This window comes from Rhinichthys klamathensis, unplaced genomic scaffold, assembly GCF_029890125.1.
Source record: "Rhinichthys klamathensis goyatoka isolate OS25496 unplaced genomic scaffold, OSU_Roscu_1.1 h1tg000006l_1, whole genome shotgun sequence".
Classification (NCBI taxonomy): Eukaryota; Metazoa; Chordata; class Actinopteri; order Cypriniformes; family Leuciscidae; genus Rhinichthys; species Rhinichthys klamathensis.
This window is the reverse complement of record NW_026606559.1, coordinates 68,218-74,552: the sequence shown is the minus strand read 5'-3', so window position 1 is coordinate 74,552 and position 6,335 is coordinate 68,218.

The window sequence follows — 6,335 nt, the reverse complement described above, 5'->3', positions numbered from 1 at the left end:
ATATAGGTTATCAATAAAACTAGAAGTTGGAGGGGTAACTCAATTTGCGCATCGCTGTAATGCTTGTATTTACATTGCTTCCTGATATCATGTGCGTGTAACTGGTCTCCTGTTACATGCGGAAACACAAATAACCTATACAACAGGGCAGTTGAATGCTTATCTGATAACCTAGAAGCTCTTGTAATTACTACTTTAACAGTTACCCCACCTCTCCATGCCGGGTGAACACCGGCTGATGCAGTAAACAGCATTTCACAACGATTTCAGTACAGTAATAGCAAATATCCTTGCTCCTTCTTGATTATCTGGTAATATTCTATTCACAAAATACAACCAATAGTACGGTATAATGTTAAGACTTACTTGTGAAAAGCCCTATTTTCGATGGTCCGACGATTAGAACAGGAAAATGCTCCACAATGCTCTGGCATCTTATCTGCTGCCACGCAACGAAACTAGGAATACGACCGGTTCAAGATGGCGGCCGGATTTCTCGGTTTCCAGCGGCCAATAGGGCATCTAGTCTCTATATGATATCTATGGTTTAGCCAACGTTCCGTGGGCGTGACGTCTGAGGCTGAGACTAGTGTCTTTGTGTCCACAGTATTTTCAATTTTGTTATTTTTAGGTCAAACCGTTCTTGTCATATAATGCAGGCCTATGGGGTCCACCTCAAAGAGCATACACAGAGAAGTCCAAATTAAACATGATTTAATGACTCGTAAATGTAAGTACACATTGATGGCCTAAGACACGAAACGAGCGGTTTGTGTGAGAAAACGAACAGTATTTATATCGTTTTTACCTCTTGTAATCACAGTCACGTCCAAGTACTCTGATGGCGCGTGCGCCTCTGTCTACGCAAGCATAGACAGTAAAAGAAAGGGCGCAAGTGCCGGCAAGCGCCGGAAAGCCCCTGAAGTGATCTCTCGCGCGTGTACGTCACTCATTGTTTACACAGAGATTTCGGACGTTTTACCTTTCACTGTGAAGATCTAAACATATTTAGATATAGCCTACAGGAAATCGCAATGGAAGACGATTTCGGAAAGAAATTAGAAAAAAAGAGAGATTTTACGTCCGAAATCTCTGTGTAAACAATGAGTGACGTACACGCGCGAGAGATCACTTCCGGGACTTTCCGACGCTTGCGCAGACAGAGGCGCCCGCGCCATCAGAGTACTTGGACGTGACTGTGATTACAAGAGGTAAAAACGATATAAATACTGTTCGTTTTCTCACACAAACCGCTCGTTTAAAACAATTTGTTAACCACAATTGTTCGTCTTGTGCTGGTCGGCGACGCGCCCGGCATTACGTAATCACGTTGGAAACGTGACGATTTTTTTTTTTTTTATAATAATAATAAATTAAAACAAAGATGTCAGACGATTTTTGAAGTTGGAGGAGAAAACGGGAGGAAAATGAGATGGAATTTTTCGCCCTTCCCTGCCTTTTTGAACCGGAGTACACAGACAAATGACTTAGATAGATGAAGTTACGCGTGACGTTTCCAACGTGATGACGTAATCCCTGGCGCGAATGAACGATCGTTTCGCTAGATAAGACCAAGGGGGTAATCCATCGACCGGAAGTTGAAGCCGGCCGGGTGCAGCCATGTTGTAGCAGAACTTCACTTGCGTTAGCATTTCCATTGACTCCCATTCATTTTGGCGTCACTTTGACAGCGAATAACTTTACATCTGAGGCGTTTAAAGACTCCATTTGTCCATCATTTATTTCTAAAGAAACACGACAATGTATAAAGGGCTCCATTACCTTCTATGTTACATTATGGCCCCGTAGAAACAGATTTAGTAAAAATAGGCTAACGATTGCGTCATAACCACTCGACTCTCTGTCGCGCTGTACAGAAATTACCGTACAGACAGGAGGAGAAGCTCGCAGGCAATCGGGGGGACGTCCCGTCAAGGGAGAAGCCCATAGATAATGAGTCCATAAAAGCAGCGGAATACTTACTCCCGCTCACTCACACCAAAGAACTCTTTGCTCAAGTTCCCCGTCTCTGCAAGATTAACGTTGGCAATTTTCACGCACAGCTACTAGAAGATTAACGTCTGTCAGACAGGTTGCTCACGTCATCAAGCTTAGTTTGAGTCGGTTTGAGTCTGCGCGTCAGGAACGGAAGTGCTCAAAAATCGCTAAAAATGGGCTTCAACTGTCTCAACTGAGTTCCAATGAGATGGCTCTGTCCACTTCTTATACTGTCTATGGATAAGACCCTATTCCTCAGCTGGTAACGTGCCCTTTGAAGCGCTTCAAAACCCTTTGAAACTGCATTGATTTGGACTTCAACATGTTGGTTGCAATTGAAGTCCATTGTGTGGAGAAAAATCCTGAAATGTTTTCCTCAAAAAACTTAATTTCTTTTCCACTGAAGAAAGAAAGACATGAACATCTTGGATGGCATTGGGGTGAGTAGATTATCAGGAAATTTTCATTTTGAGGTGAACTAATCCTTTAAGTGCAATCCTAAGTAGCCTATATTTCTGAGAAGAAGGCTGCATACAAAGTAGACTGAAAGTAGCCTATACTTTCTTATTTTTTTTTAGTTTAAAAGAAGTAGGCCTATACTAATATAGCACACTTGAATAAACTTCTTTTTTGTAAGGGTTGACACCTTTTATTTGTTGATGGTATGATTAGTCAGCACACATATTTTTACCTGTCATAAAATAGAGGTAACCATAAGTAACAGCGCGCGCTTAGGACTGTCATTATTTTTCACAGTTGTTCAACTTACAATTTAGACATTTATTGACTGCTTTTTATTTGTCGACAGTAAGCAAAAATGTCATTTGTTCCCTTAACCACTCTCTGCACCCTATATATTTCCTGTAATAGATATCATGTTTCTGAACTCCATGTCAGTGGTTAGAAAGCTAAAAATAGCAATGCTGTCCATTTTAAACAACACTGTCATGTAAGGGGACACCTTCAAATCTATGCGACATCCATGGCAGCTTGCCTCCATCAGCAATATGTTCTTAGAAACCTGGGTTCTCCAAAATCATACATGATTAAAGAGAATCAGGGTTTTCTGGAAAATGCGCTTAGCGCTGCAGATTTTACGGAAGGATTGAATCAACTAAAGCACTTGCAGCATTTCCAATAAAGACGTTTTTGTGCATTTGTTTGTTGTACACTTCAGCTTCTTAAGATGGAACACATTAACCTCACTGGAAGCTTTTAGTCATCTAGTCCCATCCACTCATCCACAGGGATGCCACTTGTTCCTACAGAAATGCTCCAGCATTCGATGGAAAGTTGAAGTGTGGATACTTGGTACCCTTGGAAACCCCTGTGGACAATTTCCAGTGGTATTGATTTCTGAGAAGAGCTTTCCACTGAGACAGCCTCGGGGATCTGACCCCAACTCTTGGCTGCGTTTCCTCAGCATTATTTTTAGTAGCAGCACAATGTAGGTATTTGTACGGCTTACCGAGGTTTATTAACATTAGACTTGATATCTCTTTGTAATGTAAATTCAATCCTTTAAGCCCTTTTGCTGAAGTGGAACTATGCTCCCCTGCACTCTGCGTTAGCACCTAGATTAGTTTCTCCCATCAGCTCTATTAGCCTGCAGCATTTGTCATTATGAGGTGGAATAAGGATGCTTCTAAAAGCCCACGGGAAATCTCCGAGGGGCCTGTTTGGCTAAGAGAGGTTTCTACCTGTCTGGATAAACAATCCAGATTCAATTGCAAATGCAAAGTCACATTTATGGGCTTCATGCATGCACACTTATTTGCAAATGCCGACTTTGGTTTTCAATGCCAAGTATTGTAATAAATAAATAAAAGTGAATCAGAAAAGACAATAAAAAATTCTCCAAATAGTTAAAAAAAATATATTTTCATGATTCGTTATCGCAACTTTTTATCTTTTGTCAAATCAACTTAATTAATGTGGTTCAGATAACATAATATTTATTATATAATATTTATTAAATCAATCTCCATTGTATTAATTCAAATTTTTAAGGCAGCCAGGTAACTTACGTTTTTAAGTTAAACCAACAGTATGGCATATACAGCAACCGGAGACAACCACAATGTAAAAAAAAAGTTGTTTCAACTTAAAAAAGTAAGTGTTTGTGCTGCCTTAAAATGTTACGTTTAGTCAACTCAAAAATCCAAGTTGTCACTAAGTACAAATTCACATTTCAAGTGACTAAACTTGAAATTTTAAGGCAGCACAAAACTTAGTTTCTTTTAAAGTTGAAACAATTTTTTTTTTTTTTTTTTTTACAGTGCAGGCAATATTTTGCTCTCCCTTTCTAAAGTTTTAGCTTGGGGAAGTGCAATCTTGTTGTTAGAGATTAACCTTTCTGCAAAATCTAGACCTTTTAGACCCTGAAACACACTTGATGCAATATAAGCTACAGACAGATGTACTGCTTTAACTGGTGTCATTTGCCATCATCTAAACTGATTCATTGTCCAAGCTAGCCTACAAAAGTGCATCCTGCTTGCTTTTCAAAGGATGCCAGTCTGCAGGAGAGGCTGGTCTGCAACGGTGTCTCCAGAATGGCTCGTTGTGCTGTCCTGGCAAAGGAAGCTGTGAAGAAACTAATAGTCTGTTTAGATCAGGCAAAAGGCGGGTGAAAATAAAGCCCTGCGGTGTCAACGCTGATGAGAACTCGCAGAGCATCCGGAAATCATTGCCTTTGTCACAGTTCATTTGCACTGAGCGCTTGGTATCTGCTGCAGAGTAAATAAAAAGAAACAAATGCAAACAAGACAGCAAGCAGGCCTTTAAATTTTTAAATTTAAAACGCTGTTAATTTACTCTGTGCTTTCTTACCTGGAGTTTGAAGAAATGTTTTCTTCTTTTTTAGTTGTTATGTGAATATGATCTTCTTCAGAAGACCTGCAAGCATCAAAGTAACCTGGAATTGGTCTCTCTAGCCAGACTATTCACAAGATAAACTAAAATATGCAGCACATCCTACACATTGGACAATCGATTTTTGTCAAGCAAAAAATATCTTAGGGTCAGTTTAATTCTAAATTAAGGTCGTTTTGGGAGTATATAACAGGACCTCATTGTTAAAACAGTCAAATAAAGTTTACCTCGTTTTTCTAATGTAGTTTCCACAAACAACCAGGAGGTGGCACCTTTAGATCTGCATAAACTGGTGCTGGATCCATATCTTCAGATTCTAGATTCACAGCTTATTTGATTTCATAAATTGCATGGTGGTATCCGATCCTCTCTGTTATCAGTTTAGCTACAGACTCCCCCATTTTGCTCCCATGTGGTGAACTCTGCGATAGCAGATTTTAGATTAGTGAATTTTTCGAAAGAATTCAGTTTCGCAAGCAAGTTTATAACATTTTAACCTATTTTAACCCATCAGACATAGCCAATGCAAACAAACAGCTTTAAACGCTTCCCGCTTATGCGTGTGTAACAGCCTCATTACACGTAGCCCATGTAACTGCACGACAACCTCTCACTGATCTTGTTATAAAACACAAACACATGCATGTAGGGGAGGTGACCTGACCTCGCATCTCGGTGCTCGGGTTTATTTAGGATCGCTTGTGCTGCATCAAGTTTCTCTCTTCCCCAAGAACCCTCAGTAGGGCAACAAACAAAGAGTTGAATTATTTATTCACGTCAATTGCTGTTAAAGGGTAAAGAGACCAGCAGGCGTGTGGAACGAGGGTTTCCTCTCACGTATCGCAAGGATCAAGGCGTCTTTTGTTTGCATGTCGCGCTCGCGCAGTGTGTCAAGAATGAGTGCTGTGTCATGTTTTGTTTAGTGGCGATGTTGACAAGGTGTGTGATGTCCTGGTGTGATCTCGCTCAGGCCTAGCCTCCCCCCTCGACTATCTGTGGAGTGGAGAGGACCGTTTGCGGGAATCACTGGCGAACGATCGTATCTGGGCCGTTCTCGGGTTTCTCAGCTGCACCAAGACCTGATGCTGTTCGCTGTCATCACTCTTAACCATGGAGCCGGACTCCACTTTCTGGCCCTGACAGTGGCTACTGTAAACACAGGAGCAGAACAACTGACAGATTGTGTGTTTTGTAATATTACTCAAAAATACACACAGACACATTTGTCTAGATTATTTGAGTTATTCAAAAAAAAAAAAAAAACTGTAAAAAATGCTGGTTCGTTTGTTTCAACCATAGACTGTAAAAAAGGTTTCAAACCAAGTTTGTGTCACATAGCCAATGGACAAATCCAACCGCTCATAGGCGGATTAACCATGGGCAATTGCCCAAGGGCACCACATCCAGGGGGGCACCACGCAAATATTTGTTTCTCTTTTAAAACAAGCGATTCATTCTCAAAC